Here is a 19,059-nt window from a genome sequence, read left to right on the forward strand (position 1 = left end):
ATACATTAGCAGCTAGAGCATCGCATACAAAAGCAACAACGTTCAGCGAACATTGTGTCAGCTGCTCGATGGCCTCATTAACTATATTTCTCAGTTGCTCCCCACTGAGTCCATTGTTGAGGAAATATCCAAAGGGAATTTTCCATGGAGCTGCCACGCCAACTGCCATGAGCACGAGAGCATCTCCAGCTAGTGAGGAGTCATCTGTGTCCAGTGGACTCTGACTGTTCCCCAAGTCAACGTAGCCAATCAGTTTCCCTGTCTTAGTGTCCATCTCGCACCTTTTCCTAATACTCATTCCGTCTAGCATCAGGCAGCAAAGCCGCTCTCGTTCATTTTTTGTTTCAAGTGACGTTTTGATGTGATTGAGAGCTTCACTTGTAAACCCTGGCCATGCATCAATCACTTTGAGCCAGGTGCGAATGGTCTGCCTGCTGGGCATTGGGAAAATGCTGGCCACATATTCATATGCCCTTGGAGACTGATAATACAGTGTAGTGGCAAACTTCCTCATCTTCTCACTGTATCGTCTTTGTGATGGTGATTTGGGCTTGTTAGAGCGCCAACTTTTTACAATCTCTCGTGGCAGTTCTCTAAATGCCTCCAGTGTTTCTTGTTCATTCGGAGAAATCAGTTGTTTTTCTTTCATTTCATTTAGAAGGCTTTTACGGTCAATCATTCGCTTCTTTTTTTCTTTTAACTGTTGTGAGGCTGAATATAGGTTTTCTTCGCGCAACAGACAGCTTTTTCTTGACTGTTCACCGTCGAGTTCTTGGAGATTGTGAAGCAATGTATGGGTGATCGTGGCTTACTCCTTTCTTTTTGCTGGAGCTTTTCAGAGACTGTGTTGTCTGTGGGCGATAGAATACTGTGTCAGCAACTAAGCTTCCATAATAATCTGTATATGCATACCTTATGTTGCACTTTCACTGCTGCTTTGGCTGGGCTCGTTGCACCTTGGTCCTCACTGTGCATCCTTGAACTTGCACAAACTGGTGTAGCTGTCTGCTCAGGCAGAAAGGGTGTGTCAGAGGAGACAGGGCATCATCTGCCTTTTACATGATACCTGCAAGCACTCGCGTGGAGATTTCCATGGTGATGCTGCTACTGAGCTGGGGGTTTGTGGTGCAGACATGTCCTGAAGCAGAAACAGTTTTGACGCGAGATTCTTGCTATTTATGTACAGCATCTCACCTGCTTTCGCTTGCGTAGGGACTTTCTTGTGGGAGTGTGCAAGTGCTTGCAGGGGGATTTGGGTATAGGTGAGGTGACCGGTTGGCTGAGATGCGGCCTCACACTAATGGCCTGAAGTAGGAACATTTTCACTACTGGAGACACCAGCAATTGGATGCATGAGACACCAATATTCGGATTCATTCTTTTACCTGCAAGCGTGGAGACTTTTTCAGTGGTAACTGAGCTCGCGAGGAGGGTGAGGACATTGTCTGTGAACTGGTTGCTTCTGGGCTTGCGTGCTCCTGCATAGATATGCCCTAAGATAAAAATTTTGTTGTCTGAAGCACTGGCCTTTTTGCTCACTTAAACTTACCCGCTTGCGTTTCTGTAATGACGTACGTGGCAGAGACTGAAGTCCTGAAATAGCACCGCAAGATGTGCTTGCAACCTAAAGTAAAAATATTGCATGACCTGAGGCACTCGCTCTATTATAACTTATCATCCTATGCACACAGACTTGGTGAGACACCACGACTGACCGCTGTCAGAATTCTGTTTAATAATGTAGACATGCCCGGCACACAGTCTCTCCTGCATAAGCCCTCCCGTCTAGTGCACCACTCTGAACTGCTGATACACAGCGGATTTTATTTAATTATCATAAACTTGATTCTTTTTATGTTGAATTGCTGCCTTTACTTTTGTACTGACATACCAGTTGCTAAAGTTTTAATTGTAACTTAAATATCTAGCCTTTTGTTGAAAAGTTAGTTTTCTCTTTTTACTTATATTTGGCTGTAAATGCTCTAGACATCAGCTAGGCTCAGCGTAGTTTTTATAACTTACCCGTAATGAGCATTAAAAGTTTCACACTGAATGCAGGTTCTACTGGACATAAACAGAGCACAACCACAATTTGCACCTACCTGCTCACTCTGTACCTTTTGGAATATCGTTGGCACTGCGTCTGGTTTTAAAAAGTGCCTGGTGTGTCCGCTGTAAAACATGACTGCTCGAAATGTCTTGAGCAGATCCTGCGCCCTATATGTAAATTAGGCAATGGTGTCCTAATAGCGCTGAGCCACTTTTGCAGCAAGTCTTTGTTGTTGTGAGGAAAGCTGAAACAAAAAAATGACAACTTCGCTTACTTTTCATATACTGTTTCAATGACAAGCCTGTACTATATACCACTAAACGTAAGGCTCCACGAATTCTCTTCATGCATGTTGCATGCATACAAGACAATCTTAAAGAAAAAAAGAACACGCGACAGTGCCGTTACGAATTTTTCAGAGAACAGTATTCACACATGAAGAGAAATTCCCGATCCCTTTTGGCATCTTGTTTTGCATATGATGCAAGATGGCGGCATTCTGCTGAAACTCTATGCACGAGCGAGACAAAGCGGTAGATCGCGATGCGCGGAGCCACAGCGCGCTGCGTGCTTATTGCATCTACTGAGCAACTCACAGGCGAGCGTGTATAAGCGGGCGGTTCTGTTCTCGGTATTCTCTTGTTTTTATCGGTGTTCTTGTGCTTTCGAGCGAAGGCGGGCTTACTCGCCCGGCAGACTGCTATGGCAGTTTCGGGTGTCGCCCTGAACGCTGCCGACGGGTCCAGAGTCCAGATTCTTGTGCGCGATCGACCGCCGTGCGCGCAAGAGATACGATCGACCAACGTGCGCACGGAAAACGACTTTCGTCTGCAGCGCTTTCCCGGCACCGAATCAGACATCCAAAACCAAAACAAGCAGAGAAGGCAACGTTCGTACGAAAGACAGCGAACCGAGCGGTGGAAGTGAATGAGTCCAAAGTGCGAAGAGTAGCTAGAACGCACGGTCGAAAAAGAGGGAGACCGCTCTCGGTGGAGTATGCTCAGGAGTGCTTTGAGCAGACACATGGGGCGGAGAGGTGTGTAATGCAGAGCGTATTTGGCGTATCAAACGGCCGTATCTTAATTCTGTCCTGCAGTCTACGCTGTAAGTAGTAATGAACTAGTATACGTCGGTAACCTACAGCTGCTACAGCAGACGAAACGAAAACGAAACTTTCCGAAGTTTTCTTGTACAGGTCTGCATATTTCAAATTTTGAAACAACAAAGAGTTTGGCGTAATGCTCTAACATTTTTTGGATGCTTAAAGTTTTAGAGGTCTATTTTTAATGTGTTCTGTGCAGCTGTATTGAAAATAATCGCAGTAGCGCAAACAACTAATAAGTACAGGCAACTATGGGAGTAGCAAGATGGCGCTGCTCGAGTGTATGACAACCTCCTCACCGCACTTTACCCCCCTGCACCAGAGCCCCCACTGCAGCCCTCACCGCGCGCCACGCCTAGCCTTCTTGGGAAGCGACAGCGAGACGATGGCGCCAATGAGGTGCTGCGCCAGACGCTGTATGAATCGCATCATTTGGATTCCCTTACTGAGGCCCGGAACCGCCAGGACGCTGCTTTTCAGCAGAGCATGCTGGAGGTGTGTACTCGCTGCGCACACTGCACTTTGCAGAGTCGAAGCCGTCACCTGAAGCATAAATATCTGTGCTCTCTTTGAGCACCTCTACTTCTGTTTCGACGCCTCTTGTGGAAGGTGGCTGGGGCAGCTGAGTTTATGAAATTGACACGAGTCTTCTACAACCATACTTTGCCCAAAATATCTCTAGCACCTGACATTTTACATAAAACTTAAGCGAGATCTCAATATTGGTTGTCAGTAATTATTTGTAATTGGAAGTATTTTTACATGCACGCCATACGGGAGGTGACATATGCTCTGTAGGCGTCAAATGAGCAGCAAGAGCTGCTCATTCGGAACGTGAACCTACTGACGCTAATCTTACAAAAGCAGCTTGAGCCACCTGCACCACATTGAATAGTTCATTTTTATTTTCATTATTTGTGTGTTTTTATATTTATAAAAGAACAGCTTCATATGTTTATATTTATTCAAGAACTTTATTTACTTCTCTGCCAGGTGCAGACTCATTGAACTATTTTTAGTTTGCATGTTAAAATTTTCGTTTTGTGTGTTTATTTTTATTTACATTGTTTGCTTTTTTGTCAGGTTTCTGTTTTGTATTTATTCAAGATCATCTATGCCATGTGCCATAGCATCATTTTTTATTTCTTGTAAGGTCTGCAGGCCCGGATGCTTCACACTATTTATTTTCTTCCAGATATGTAATTTAAGCTCTGCCAGGTGTGGAAGCCTCTTATACTCTTTTATTTTCCATTCCTTTCAAATGTTTGCCTGCAGCTGGGGCAGATGCACAAGGTGCAATTTCTAGTGCTTGTTTTCTTTCATTGCAATATGTGGGCAAGTGCAATATGTGAGGCAAAGTTGTTCTGAAGTGACTATAGTTATGAAGGGATATCATAATATGGGTATTCTGGATACATTTTGAACACTTTGATTTTGTGCCGGTTAAATTCGTTCGCATGTTCCTGAGTCGTTTTTTTTCGCATTGCTTTTCCTGCTTTCCCGTACAGTGTCCATTGTGTGCATTGTAACATGTTCTATCCTCAATAGACCCGAGGAAAAATGAGGCTTGCCAGCATTCGTCCAAAGTCACATCTGAACTGGTGTTGAATGCAGGCAAAAAAAAAAAAATTTGGGGGAGGCTTGAGCTCCGCCTTTAAAGGTATGATGCAACAATGTTAATGGCTCTCATTTTTCGGTCCCTTTAAAAACTTCAAACGCAGCCATGTTGGCACCATCGTCTGTGATACTCGTGTGTCTTGTACACGTAACATGGTTTTTTAGTCCAGTAAAATCTACGAAGAGCAAAGTATTGTGTAGCACTTGCTGTGCATTCCACCAGTTATGTAATGTGTTTCAGCAAAGTGCAAACCAGGGCTACATCGGGCCTACAAGTATGCACCTATGATTATTAGCATTCAAGCTGGCAGTCAAGATGAAGCTTTTTTTAAGGGCAAACAGCGCGTAAGACTTAGACGGAAAGCAAAGAAAACATAGGACGAGCGCTCATCCCGTGTTTCCTCTGCTTTCCGGCTATGTCTTTCGCACTGTTCGCCTTAAAAATGTACAGCCAACTCGCCCCTTTGGCCACAGTGTAAGATACAACTGTTCTTGTGCAATCTCTGCGCAGCACTCGACAAGGCATATGCAAATCACTGTTGATGCTGCATGCTTTTGTTTCCCTGCTGTGTGTTACATTTGGGAAACTGGTATGAACAGCTGTGGCGAAAAAAGAATTATTTTGACCAATGAATGAACGTGGTGAAAAAACAAACGATTTACTGGTGCCTAACAGTCTCCACACCACACTTTTTCCTCGTGCACATTCATCAAACACATTGTGACCACAAGCAACTGTTTGCCTAAATGGGCAGGTCGACGTAAGCAACTGCGAAAGACGGTGCACGAGGATGCATTTCACTGGTTGGACGAGCTGTTTCGGCGTGTATTTTGACTTGAGAAGGAGAAAGTGCAGTAGCTGTGCGGCAAGCTTGCTGATGCACTGAAAGGCATACTGGTGACCACTGTCGGTGGAGCAGCACTTGGTGTGTGCACTTCATATCTTGCCACTGGAGGCTTTCAAGCACACGTAAGAAAAAGTAATTTACAGATGCTGGAATGTGGCTACCAGTGGCCAAGGGCATCATATCACACAGGGGCTCACGCACTAACACAGGCCAATGGCACTGCCCGTAGCAAGAGTGGCTGCGACAACTCGCCACGCCAGCACGGTGAGTCATTGCAGCCACAGCTGCCAGATGGCGTAGGGCTTACTGCCGGTGGTGCTGCTGTTGCCGCTGCTGCTGTCGCCGCACCATCTGCAGGTGTGCTTGCCTCTGCGGACGGGTTGTGCCAAAGAGGCCAATGATACGGTCTCGCATTGCTCTACCACGCAGGTAGGTCATGCAGGATCCTGTCCCCGCAAGGTACCCGGCAAGCAGAGGTGGCCCATTGTTGTCAGGGTCATCAGTAGTGTCGTCTTTGTCTGTAGCCAGGGCTCCTTCAAGACAGATGTGCAAGGCAGCACACGCTGCAATGATGACCACCGCCCGCTCCGGCTCGTAGTGGAGTGTCCGGTAGCTTTGAAGGCACTGGAAGCGGCTTTTGAGAACACCAATGCAGCGTTCCACAACATATCGCATTGAGGCATGTGCTGCGTAGTACTGCCCTTCTGCAGTGTTTGCACCAGGATGCCCTGACCCTGGTGTGAGCAGCCACGGCTCCAGTGGGTATCCACTGTCTCCTGCACGACCAATATTTGCAGTGAAGTGTGTTGTTGCCTATGTAATAAATGATTCATACCAAGCAGCTCAAAACCAGTATGCTGAACCAGAATTCATAGGCATGCAGAAGATTCATGACTAAGGGGTACCTCTGTAAGCACAGCCTTCTAGGTTAATGATGTACTGTGATATCCTACACGACAATAACGATGTGCACACCTCTTTTGCCTTGGTCTTTTACGATTGAAATACGATTCACTTTATAACAATGTTTCTTGTACCTCTGCACCTGCAGTAACAGTAAATACACGAAAATAAATACGATACATCATACTGTTGCATGTCATCTATGTTATAACCCGCCTCATTTAGGTATGATCCACTGCTGTAGCTTAATACGTGCTCTCGAAGTGGCCCGATGATCAATAGGCTGCTTACCCAGAAGAAACTCTCCATCCTCCAGCTGCCCGTGCTCCACCTTCCGACGCAGCCGTGAGTAGCGCCAAGAGAAGGCATCGTGACAAGACCCCGGGCAGCGAGGGTCGACTGCAAGGATCTTCATGTTTGCGTCGCAGATCTGCGAGAAACACAGGCAGACAATCTTGGACGTGAACTTCCATTGTGGAGGTCCCGGCTTTCGAACCCATGCGGTCAGAAAACCAGTCTACTCACGATCATGGTGTTCATCGCATAGTATCCTTTGCGGCTCCAGAATGCTGCCCGGTTCGCTGGGTCTCCCCGCGGCGCTTTTATGGCAATCAGCGTGCCATCGACGCAGCCGACGACGCCGGATGGTGCCGCGGGGACGGAAGGTCGCCTTCGCTGCCGCTTTTACCTCGGGGTGCGCCGGGAAACGCACCCATCCCTTCTGTGCGCCGACTTTGCAGATGGCCTCAGCCACACGCCGCACGCACTTGCTCACCGTCGGTTGTGCGAGGCCGACGGTCTGTTCGTTCCCGACGCACACTTGAAAGCCCCCGGAGGCAAAAAAAACGGAGAGCGCACAACACCTGCCGCCGCACCGACAAAGCGCTCGTCCGTACGCCTCGCAGTTCGTCTGCAAGTTCGCCGCACAACGACTACACTTTCTCCTCATCGAGTCGAAATAACTGACGGAACAGCTCGTCCGGCAAGTCATACGCGTCCTCGTACACCGTCCGTCGTCGTTGCTGGCGCCGACGTTGCCGCCTCTGCACCAAAATATAGCAGACGCCGCCGCCGCCATTTTCCCTCTAAAACTCTTTAGACCGACTCTTCGCGGTCGCAAAAAAACAGTCTAAAACCGCGGGCATAATTAGGTGTGCAACGTCATGCGTTTTTTCTTGTCCGTGACGCCATTGCAGCTTCCCGTGACACAACTTTTCAAAATGGCGCTGGCGACCAATAGGAGCGGGCATTTTAGAGCGCTCTCAATTGTAGAGCGGTCGGAGCGAGGTGGGTGCTCGCACGACACCTTGCGATGATTTGCTTTTGCGCCGCTCTTTGCCGTGCTCCTTTCTACCTGCTCCTCCCCCCCCCCCCCCCTGACATCTCCCCCTCCTCTCACATATTTCTTTTTCCCTCTCCCTTGCTCAGCCCCGTTGCGGTGTTCCCTTCCCAAAGGAGACAGGTATAGGGCTGAGCACTCCCTTTAATTTCACCCCCCTCTCCCTACCCCACACCGACCATTCAGAGAATCTCAACTCCGTAATCCGGGCCCAGATGTGCTCCGCTCTGGTAGAGGGAGAGGAGGTGCGGGCTGGCGGGGGGGGGGGGTATATATATTGTCACCGAGATTTGGTTGACGTACGCAGGGCTGGTTTACTTGCGTTACTTTTACGCGCAAGACGTTGTTGCGACGCGCAAGGCAGCAGGCAGCCCGAGAGATGAAGACGACAAAGCATATGGCCCCGAGATGGCTCAAGGCTTGCCATCTGCCAGGAAACACAGTTAAGCCGCGGTACGGTGCCACTAGAGGAGTTAGTAGTGTGGCATTGCTCCCCTTTCTGAAAGACACCGACTCGGTGTGGTAGCAATGGGAGGCAGGCCAACAAGGGTAGTCGCACGTGTCTGGCGTGTGGTGTAGACGCGCGCGAGGGGCTAGCGGGTGTGGTACGGCTTCATCCGGGCGACGTGGACAGCTTCGGAGGTTGGCCGTCTAGAAGAGCGAACTGTTCCCTGGGGGAGACTTCGTAGGTAACTTCACTGAGCTGGCGGAACACCTCGTAGGTGCCAAAGTATCAGCGTAGAAGCTTCTCAGTGTGCTCTCGCATGCGGAATGGATCCACACCCAGACTTGTTCGCCGGGCTGGTAACGCACAATTCGGTGGCGGAGGTTATAGCGCCGAGTGTCCTGAATATGCTGGTGCTGGACGCGCTGTCAAGCGAGTTGGCGGGCGGCATCATTGTAACGAACAAAGTGGCCAGCACCGATAACAGAAGGTGTAGCGCTAGCTGGACGCAGCACTACAGCCAGCATGGTTGTGGCTTCGCGACCGTGTACTAAACGAAATGGAGTGAAGCGTGTCGTTTCCTGGACCGCATTATTATAGGGAAAGGTTACGTGAGGGAGCATGGCGTCCCAGTTCCGGTGGTCCGCGTCGACATACATGGAAATTATGTCGGCGATCGTCTTGTTGAGCCGTTCGGTGAGGCCGTGCGTTTGAGGGTGGTAAGCGGTTGTTTTGCGGTGACTGGTGCCGCTCAGGCGCGTAACCTCCTGCGTAAGGGCTGAGGTGAACGCTGTTCCCCTGTAAGTTAAAACGGTGGTGGGTGCACCGTGACGAAGCACAACGTTTTGAATGAAGAAGTTCGCAATTTCGTCAGTAGTACCTCTGGGAAGAGGTTTAGTCTCAAGGTATCGGCTGAGGTAGTCGGTGGCGACCACAATGTAGCGGTTACCCAGCGAGGACTCCGGAAATGGGCCTAGTAAGTAAATGCCCACTTGGTGGAGGGGAACTTGAGGCGAATCATTAGGCTGGAGTAGGCCGGCTGGCTTATTCGGCGGTGTCTTGTGACGCTGGTACTTGCGGCAAGTTCTTACGTAACGCTTCACAACTGCAGCAACCCAGGGCCAGTAGTATTTTTGCCGTATTCGTGCCAAAGTTCCACAAAAACCCAGGTGACCAGAAGATGGGTCATCATGGCTCGCCTGCAGGACTTTGTCGAGAAGGGCCGTAGGCACGACGAGTAGATAGACAGCTTCTGTTGAACTGTAGCGTTTCTCATACAGGACGCCGTCACGTAAACAGAACGACGATCGCCCGCGCGAGAAGATTCGCGGGGGAGACTGAGCGCTTAGTGAAGTCAACAAGTGAATAAGTTTATTTTCCAGGTTCAACTGGAGGGTTTCGTGGCTAAAAGCTGCCTGGGCAGCTTGACTGGGTCCAGCAAACGCCTACAAGCAGTAGCATACGAGCGGTACAGGACATTTGCAAAAACAGTCGCACATACAGTAGTACATTAAATAAAGAAAACACCCGACACATATATACACTGACTCGAATAATGTTTAAAAATGAGAACACTGAAACGGTCATACATATGTTGAAAGAAAAATACATTAACACTCCAGCAAAAGTTCAACAATCAACAAGTGGAGATATAGAAAAATATTTCCGCAGCTCAGCTTTTGTATATCCCGTTGTATGTTAATATATGTTTAAAACTTAGGGCAGATTATAAGACATTTGTAATTTATAATCGGTGCGAAAACGGGGTATATTCTATGACTTCGTATTTCTTGTATGTATGTTAGCACGACGCGTGTCCAAGGATGCTAGGGTAGAGTAACAATTTAAAATTGATGCCTTGGAAAAATACTTTTTTGTAATAATTTAAAACTATACAAAATATCAACGCGGACCATGCTTTGTGCTTGGACGGCGTATTTTGTGGTAATTATGTTATCAATATTGGCGATTATTCGAACAATTTTTTTCTGCAATACTAGAAGCTTACTTGTGTTGTCTTTAGTCATTGTGGCCCGTACTAAGCTACAGTACTTAAGGTGAAAAAAAATAATGCGTAATAAATTTGTAATTTACATTTCATAAGTAAAGTTTCAGGGCATCGCGAAAGGGCTCCGGAGACCGAAGAGAGTTTTTTGCAGAGGTGTTCGACGTGGGCATCCCAGTTTAAATGACACTAAAAATATACTCCAAGGATCTTGTGCTCTTCGACAATTTCGATTTGTTGATTTTCAAAGTTGAGCATGCATTTGGGTGTTGTCAGTTTATTTCTTGCGCGACATATTACAGCCTTGAACGTTTTAGGATTTATCTTTAATTTATTCATCATTGACGGCTTAGCTAATTTATTGAGTATATTATTACATCCCACAATTAAATAGTTAAGGTTAGGACCTGAAATAATTATAGAGCTATCATCGGCGTATATTACAAAATGAATCGAAGGATCTATGCTAACAATATCATTTATGTATGCATTAAACAAAAGGGGTCCCAGTATGCTCCCTTGGGGACAACTGATAAGCAAAAGGGAAGAAAGTTCATTATCTACAGACATCGACTGACTTCTGTTTTGAAGGTAGCTTTTAAGCAAACTGAGTGGTTTACCAGGAATACCGTACATTTGAAGTTCGTTAGCAAGAATCGAATGGTTTAAGGAATCAAACGCCTTACTGAAATCAAGAAAAAGGAAACAGGCGCATTGTGCCTTTTTCCAGGTTTCTAATACTCAATGGTGTGCCGTAGTTTACTGTCGTCTCTTTTGTGTTGAGTGAGAATAGACGTGGAGATGGCGCCAACAAAAACAGAATCGTCGTCGGGGTCAGCTCGGTGGTCGCCATAGGAGCACGAGACAAACAGTCGGCATCACTATGCTTGCTTCCAGACTTATCGACGATGGTGACATCGAATTCTTGAAGTGGAAGGCTCAAGCGTGCAAGCCGTCCCGAGGGATCTTTGAGGTTCGCCGGCCAACACAGTGAGTGGTGGTCACTGACGACCCTGAAAGGGCGGCCATATAAGTAAGTGCGAAATTTGGTTACTGCAACACAGGCATTCTTTTTCGGCGGTGGAATAGTTCGCCTCAGATCGGGACAAGGTGCGGCTCACGTATGCGATTACGCGTTCGAGACCATCCTGCCTCTGCACAAGGGGCGCACCGAGGCCGATGTTGCTGGCGTCTGAGTGCAGTTCAGTGTCGGCTGACTCGTCGAAGTGTACAAGAATGGGCGTACTTTGGAGACGAGTGTCAAGGTCTTCAAAGGCCTGCTGTTACTCCACGCCCCAGAAGAACGGTTCGGAATCTTTCGTGAGTCGGGTGAGGGGCTCAATGATCTGGGAGAAGTTCTGCACAGAACGCCGAAAATAGGCGCAGAGACCCAGAAATCGGAGCACACTGCGCTTATCGGTGGGCACAGGAAAAGCAACCACGCCACCAGTCTTATCGGGGTCTGGGCTAACCCCTTTAGCGCTCACGATGTGGCCCAGAAACTTCAACTTTTTGAAAGCAAAGTGACACTTTTCGGGCTTCAGGGAAAGACGGGCCGACCGAATTGCTTCGAGCACAGCGCGCAGGCGTCTCAGGTGCTCTTCGATCGTGTCAGCGAAGATGACAACGTCATCCAAGTACACGAGACAGGACTGCCGTTTGAACTGCAGATTGAGCTAGTTGGTGTTGATGCTTGGTGGTGGTTCAACAGTAGAAACACACACAGACCAAGTAAGAGACGAAGTACACAAACCAGCGCTGAACACAGCTATAAGCGGAGAAAGGACCGCTTATAGCTGTGTTCAGCGCTGGTTTGTGTGCTTCGTCTCTTACTTGGTCTGTGTGTGTTTGCGCTGTTGAACCACCACTGCCATTTGAGATCGGCAAGTACGGTGTCCATCACCCGCTGAAAGGTAGCAGGAGCCGAGCACAGGCTGAAAGGAAGCACCCGGAATTCGTACAGACCCCCCGGTGTAATAAAGGCGGTCTTTTACCGATCCTGGTTATCAGCGGTTACTGGGATTTCGGCAGACACCAGTCGGGCACAGCACCTCATTGTCGTTGAGGTCTTCGGGAAAGGTCGTCGATTGGATCGTAGCAGGGAATTGTCGATTTCGGCAGAAACCAGTCGGTCACAGCGTGTCGTCGTTGAGGTCGTGAGGCCAAGTAGTCGTCGGTCGGATCGTAGCCGCGGATCGTCGGATGGAGGCTCTTGACTTTTTTTTAGTTTTCATACTGTTAGTCCCACTGGGACTGTTACAGGAGTGGATTAGTATAAATTAACAGACAATAACACAAGGGCTAGCAATAAGGTTTGATGAAACAAGATAATAATGCATCAATTAACGGTCATATCGAGTGCGGCATAGTTGACGGAATTTTCGCAATTTTGGTCTTAAAGCATGCGTTCAAACACATCCAAAGCAGTACAGGCAATTGGCCCAACATTGGAATCCGTATTAGCAAAGGCCGGCCTTACAAAGAAGCAGGATGGAACCATCCTGTTACATTCCTTCATATAAGTAATAAACTGGGTACACATCGAGCGGGCAACAACATAAAACCAATAAAGACTGAACATGATAATCAGGACTGGCTTGTTGATAGCACCGATGAGGATGCGCGCTCAGCGAGCTTTTCAAATGAAGCCTGTGCAGTTATAGATTTATCCAGGCCGTTCCATGCTCTTATGGCTCGGGGGAAAAAGGAAAAGTAATATGTGTTGTTAGCACAAGAATATTCATTAATTGTAAATTCATGCTTGTGACATGTTTGTCTAGAATCATTGAAACCAATGTAAGTAGAAGGATCCATGTTGAAAGCGTTATCAATTAATTGATAAGGAAGCTTTTGTCTGCGGAGTGTGACGCGGCTTTATAAGGTGTCTAGGCCTGCGCAGGAAAGCAGCTCTGTGGGAGAATCCGTGCGCCGGTACCTATGGTAGATAAACCGAACAGCTTTTCGTTGAACTGATTCGAGCATTTGTACATCTTTTTGCATATACGAAAACAGACGACGTTCGCATATTCTAAGATTGGACGGATAAGGACTTTATACGCGAGTAACTTGGTATCTGAAGTTGCAAAGCGCAAGGTGCGTTCAAGGAAGTATGAACTGTTCATTGCTTTTTTGGTAATGTAGAGCACAGATCATCAGAAATAATCACACCAAGGTATTACTTTTCAGTTACTGTTTTGAGAACGCCGTTGCCCGTGCCATAAGGGAAGTTAAATTTTGTTTTCTTATTTGTGACAGACATCACTACAGTTTTTTTCATATTGATTACCATTTGCCATGTATTGCATCACTGTATGACGTTGCCCAAAGCTGTGTTTAACCTTACCCGGTCTGCTTGAGTGTTTATTTTTTTATATAGCGCACAATCATCCGCAAAGAGACGCACCTTCGCATCAACGTGATATGTTATGTCGTTTATGTATAAAATGAACAAACATGGCGCTAGAACAGAGCCCTGCGGCACGCCTGAAATGACTGGAGCGATATCAGAGGCATGGTTATTGTATTGCACATATTATCGGCGTTTTGCTAAGTAGCTGGCTATCCACCTCGTAACGGGACCCTTACCAAGTATTTTGTTTAGTATTAAATTCAGTTTAGCATGTGCCACACGATCGACAGCCTTTGAGTAATCGAGGAAAATTATATCAGTTTGACTTTGGTAATTGATTCCCTGTGCGAGGTCATGAAATATTTCGGCCAGTTGGACAACAGTGGACAAACCTGCTCAGAATCCATGCTTGTTTTGGTGAATGAATTTTTGAGTCTCAGCATGTTCTTAAAGAAATATTAATAAGATGTGCTCAACAATTTTGCAACAGGTACATGTGAGGGATACAGGCCGGTAACTGGACGGGGATGTTACGCCGCCTGACTTGTGAATGGGGACAATTTTGGCTATCTTCCATTCAGCGTGCAGACAGCTGTCCTGAAGTGACTTAGAAAATATGATATAGAGATATTCTCGGATTGGTTCGCCATAACACCTAAGAAAGCAGTTCGAAATTCCATCAGGACCACAACTCTTTTCATCAAGGTTAAACAACAGAGAAATAATCCCAGGTACATTTATGATCGGAGCGCCAGAAAGTTGTGTTGACTCATTACTATGGCACGCTAATGTTTCTAAAACACCATTGTCGGGGGTGAAGATCGATTGGAAGTAATTGTTAAATGAGTCAGCTTCCTGCTTCCCACCTGTAGGTGAACTAGCAGCAACATTATTTGGTCCAATAGCGGCAGCCCTACCCCCAGAGGACGCCGTCTTCAGTTTTCCCGATGTGGGGACGTCCCTCTGAACTGGCCAGAAGACGACGGACGGCTTGGTGAAGGAAACCGCCTTGGGGATGGCGACCGAGACTGGCGTCACTGCGAAGTCGATGGCTGCACGTTGTCGGACAGACACTGCTCGATATCCCGCGGTCGTTCTCCGTAGCGCGGTCGAGGTGCGGCAGGGGAAAACCCCCGCAAGCCCAATCTCCGGTAGGGGCAGTGACGGAGAATGTGGCCGGCTTCCCCGCAGTGGTAGCAGAGTGGCCTATTGTTTGGAGCACGCCAAACGTGCGCTTTTATCTTGGTGGACCGGGAGTCCTACGGTTCGGTGGGTATAGCTGCAATTGGATAACGCAGTGAAGGTGTAGCGGCGCTGATGATCAGTCTTGATCAGTCTTGCCTTCGTCAGGTTAACCACATACGTTTTTTGGGCGTCACTATTGACTCACGTCTACAGTGGCGACGAGCTGTGGACTCGATTGTGGCTTCACTATCTTCGCGTCTCAATGTGCTTCGTAGAGTTGCTAGTGAGCATTGGGGAAACCATCCTGCTTCAATGATCAGGCTTCACGATGCCCTGGTGACAAGTCGCATAATGTACCAGCTCCCTTTAATTTCTCCCTCGGTATCGCAGCTGGAACGCCTTGAGGTTTTGCACAGAATGGGACTAAGGAGGGCTCTCGGCGTTCCGCAGGCTGCTCCAAGCAATGCAGTACTGTATGAGTCTCAATCGAAACCACTTCGGCTAGCCGCTTCACAAAGACTTTTGCTGCAAATTGGCCGCCTCAGAGAGACTGTTGCCGGGAGAGCGCTTCTACAGCGCCTTCAAAAGAGATCTGAGTCCCGGGAGTACTTGGCTTTAAATACTCTTCGTTCTCTGGGTCTCGACCATCGAGATCGACCTAAGACGTTGAAGCCACCTTGGTCCTTTCCGAACCTCGATTGTTCCTTGACAATTCCCCACGTTCGCGCTAAGCGGAATTCTCCTTTAGCGGCAATGCGTTCGCTTGTACTGGAACATCTTGAGACCGAATATGCCAGTCATCTTCAAATTTTTACAGACGGCTCTGTGGACAAGGTCAGAGGATCTAGTGCAGCTGCTTTTCATATTCCGTCTTTGAAGTATGATTGGTGTGTTCGTTTTACTAAAGTCGTGTCCTCCGCAATGGCCGAAAGCGTTGCCATTGAGGCAGCTCTAAAGAAGCTACGGTGTTGTACGCCTCAACCTACTGTCATAATTACGGATTCAAAATCTGCCCTTCAAAGGTTAGAGTACGGGTTCCCCACTGATGCCTTGAGTTTTAGATCCCTACGTTTGGTGCAGAATCTCCATAGCAAAGGCTTCTCTATACGCTTTCAATGGGTGCCCTCGCACATAGGTGTCTTAGGCAACGAGATAGCAGACAACCTCGCCCATACAGCTCTCTCCGGGATTCCAGTACATAGAGTCCCTCATGAAGTCAAGCAAATGTTCAGAGATGTGGTGTTGTGCCACTTCAGTTCTTTGTGGAGCTCACCTCATCAGCCATGTGTGACCAAGGGTCTCAAAAGGTACCAAGCCACTTTGCTGCACCGCGTTCGCACGGATTTTGCTCGTACGCCGGCGTGGATGTATAAGACTGGCCTAGCGTTGTCACCATTGTGTTCACCGTGCGGTGTGTGTGGTGACATAGAACATTACCTCTTGTGCTGTACATTGTACAACGCGGAACGGGCTGTGTTATTCGGATCCCTCAAGAAGGCAGGAGTTCCTCACAGTTCTCTTTAGGACATTGTTTTCCCGCGCGGGAGCCAGTCGAGTAGAAGGGATGCTTCTCGCCTTCTTCTACTTTACCTGCAAGACACGGATTTGGCCTCCACATGGTGACCTCAGGAGTGTCTATTTGGGTTTTTGCGGATAGTGTTTCTGTGATTTCTATTTAAGTGTCGCTACGGTGGAGCAATTGCCGGCAGCAACGCAAGGCTAATCCCACCGGTAGCTTACAACCACTCAACTCAACTCAACTCGAAGATGAAGTTCGCGCGACCTGCCTCGCGCAGACCAGAAGCTCTCGCTCGTGCAACACAGAACGCTTTGGGCAACCGGCCAGCCAGCAACGTCAACAGCCCGCTCCGCCGGCTCACCAGCCGCGGCTACCGGGACTCCAAAAAATGTGGACCTTCCACCACATCTGGTGACACCGGACGACAGCCCGACGCACGCAACGCCGCTTCCACCGGCTGTGCGCTCCTGCTCGTCCTGTCCCCCCACTTGGCCTTGTCGCTGCACGCCTGTTGTTCGCAACCGGCTTTCGCAGCTTTTCATCGCCATGTACGCGCCTACCACCGCATCCGGTGAGCTCCTTCAGTCCTATCAGCGCTCCTTCATTCCTCGCCTGCCCGGCCTGCCCACTTTTTATGCCAGGGAACCCGTTTTGTGGCTGGCGCTGCTGGACTCGCACTTTCATGTCAACGACGTGCCCAGCCAGCTGCTGCGCTATCAACACGCCAGCCGCGAACTTCTACACGGTTGTAAACTAGGAAGCGCACAATACCAGACGACGGACACAGTAAGGGACACAAAAAACAGGTTCACGAGCAGCTTGCTCTCCTGTTCTACACGGTCTCCTGGCACATCTGCGGTTTCCGCCTCCTGGCCCCGATATATGCGCCAATTTCAAGAAGGGCCTGACGGCGTATTTTGCCTTGGAGCTCTAGCCGACTCTCTGCGCTCCTGTTCCCGACTCAGCAGCGGCGGCACGACACGGCCCACCACCCCTGGCCGCATCCCCTACCCGAGCTGTTTCAGTTTTCAATCCGCCCGCTCCTACGTCAGCGCCCCTCCCCACACCAGTCTCTCCACTATCGCCACCACTGCATGTGCCCCCACCCACCGTTTGGTAAGTGCCACGCAAGCACGCGTTGGTGTCTTGCACACCTTCACACCCAGCTGCCTCGTACTACACCCCGGTCTCTCCCATGTTTGCTGCAACAGCCCCTACGGATGGCCATCCACCTGCGAGCTCCCGTCCCTGGGCGCCTTCTGCCCAGCCCTGCTTCCCAGCTGTGGCGCCTGCCCTTGGGCCATCATCGGCAGCACCCTCGCTCGATCCGGGTCCGGACTCGGTTCTATCCCTAAGTTGGCCTGCTACATCAGGCTCAATCGCAGTGAGTACAACTGTCATTCCGGTCCCGAGGCCCCCTTGGCCGCCAGCCCAGTGCCTTGTCGCGTGTAACGCGCCACTAGAAACGCCTGCCACAGATCCCTGCCCACCTGGCGCCTTCACCAGTGCCTGAGCCTCCGCGACAGACGAGACAGCCTTACCGTATCCTTCTCATTTCGACAACTACACCCCGGACTTGCTTCTTGTTCCCCCAGCCACCCGCCCCACTGCCACAGTGAGCTCGTTTTTGCATAAGGCCGCTCCACCTCGTCGACCGTTTCGACCACTTCCCTACTCGGCCGCCCGAGTGCCACGCAGCATACCACCAGCCCAGTGTCGTGTACCGTCGTTTCACCGTCGCCAGCGGCTGAGGAATCCCCTCCTCTTCAATGGCAGCGGTTTCCGCACTCCATGCCTTCGTCTGCACCCACTGGGCCAGCGCAAAACACATATCGCCCGTAACTCCCGCCGTGGGCGCATTTTCTGCAATGACATTTTCCGGCCCGCTTCAACCCAACTGGCGTCCCCACCAGTAGACCTTCCGACTGCAGCACGCATTGCTCACCTCCATTTTCTCGACTTCTCCCGCCTGTTCCTCACGTCATCATCCTCATCCTTTGGCGTCCATCGCCCTTTGCGCAGCAACCAGGCTCGACCGCCTGAGTTTGCTTCACCCTCCCGACGGCCTTCACGCACCTAATTGTGTCCTGGACTTGGCCCACCTGTACAAACTTGTACATACCGCTATTTTTTCCTTTATTGCGCACCGCGCTAGTGGAGGGGGGACATCTGTAGCGGCGCTGATGAAGACGAAGTTCGCGCGACCTGCCTCGCGCAGACCAGAAGCTCTGAAACAGAGAACGCTTTTGGTAACCGTCCTGGCCACCAACATAACCAGCCCGCTCCACCAAATATGTCACCGATAAACGGTTGACATACGCAGGGCTGCTTTACTTGCGTTACTTATACGCGCAAGATGTTGGGACGCGCAAGGCAACAGGCAGCACGAGAGATGAAGACGACAAAACATCTAGCCCCTAGATGACTGAAGGCTTGCCAACTGCCAGGAAATACAGCGTTACGGCGCCACTAGAGGAGTTAGTAGTGTTGCAATATACAAATATGCACTTCGCCTCAGGCTATTGTCGGTGTGGAGAGCGCGAAAGAGACCCAACAACGACAGAACGAAGCGAGGAAGAGACAACGCGCTCAAGAGACGCCAGATGAACGCACCGCACAACTCGAGAAGCTTCTTAACGAAGATGCGGCTAGAAGTCGTCCCACGTCCCGGAGCGACTCTTAAACTGCGGAAGAGAC

General features: G+C 49.2%; 1 long non-coding RNA gene across 1 annotated transcript; it reads right to left on the reverse strand.

Annotated features, from left to right (window-relative positions):
* Positions 1 to 1,027: 1,027 nt before the first annotated feature.
* On the reverse strand, positions 1,028 to 2,160 carry LOC144105160 (uncharacterized). The gene is made up of 5 exons (XR_013308713.1): positions 2,103 to 2,160; positions 1,550 to 1,624; positions 1,386 to 1,478; positions 1,195 to 1,305; positions 1,028 to 1,138 (listed from the first exon to the last, which is right to left on the reverse strand). It is a non-coding gene; the product is annotated as an uncharacterized LOC144105160 (long non-coding RNA).
* Between the last annotated feature and the right edge of the window lie 16,899 nt (positions 2,161 to 19,059).

This window comes from Amblyomma americanum, chromosome 9 (genome assembly GCF_052857255.1).
Source record: "Amblyomma americanum isolate KBUSLIRL-KWMA chromosome 9, ASM5285725v1, whole genome shotgun sequence".
NCBI lineage: Eukaryota > Metazoa > Arthropoda > Arachnida > Ixodida > Ixodidae > Amblyomma > Amblyomma americanum.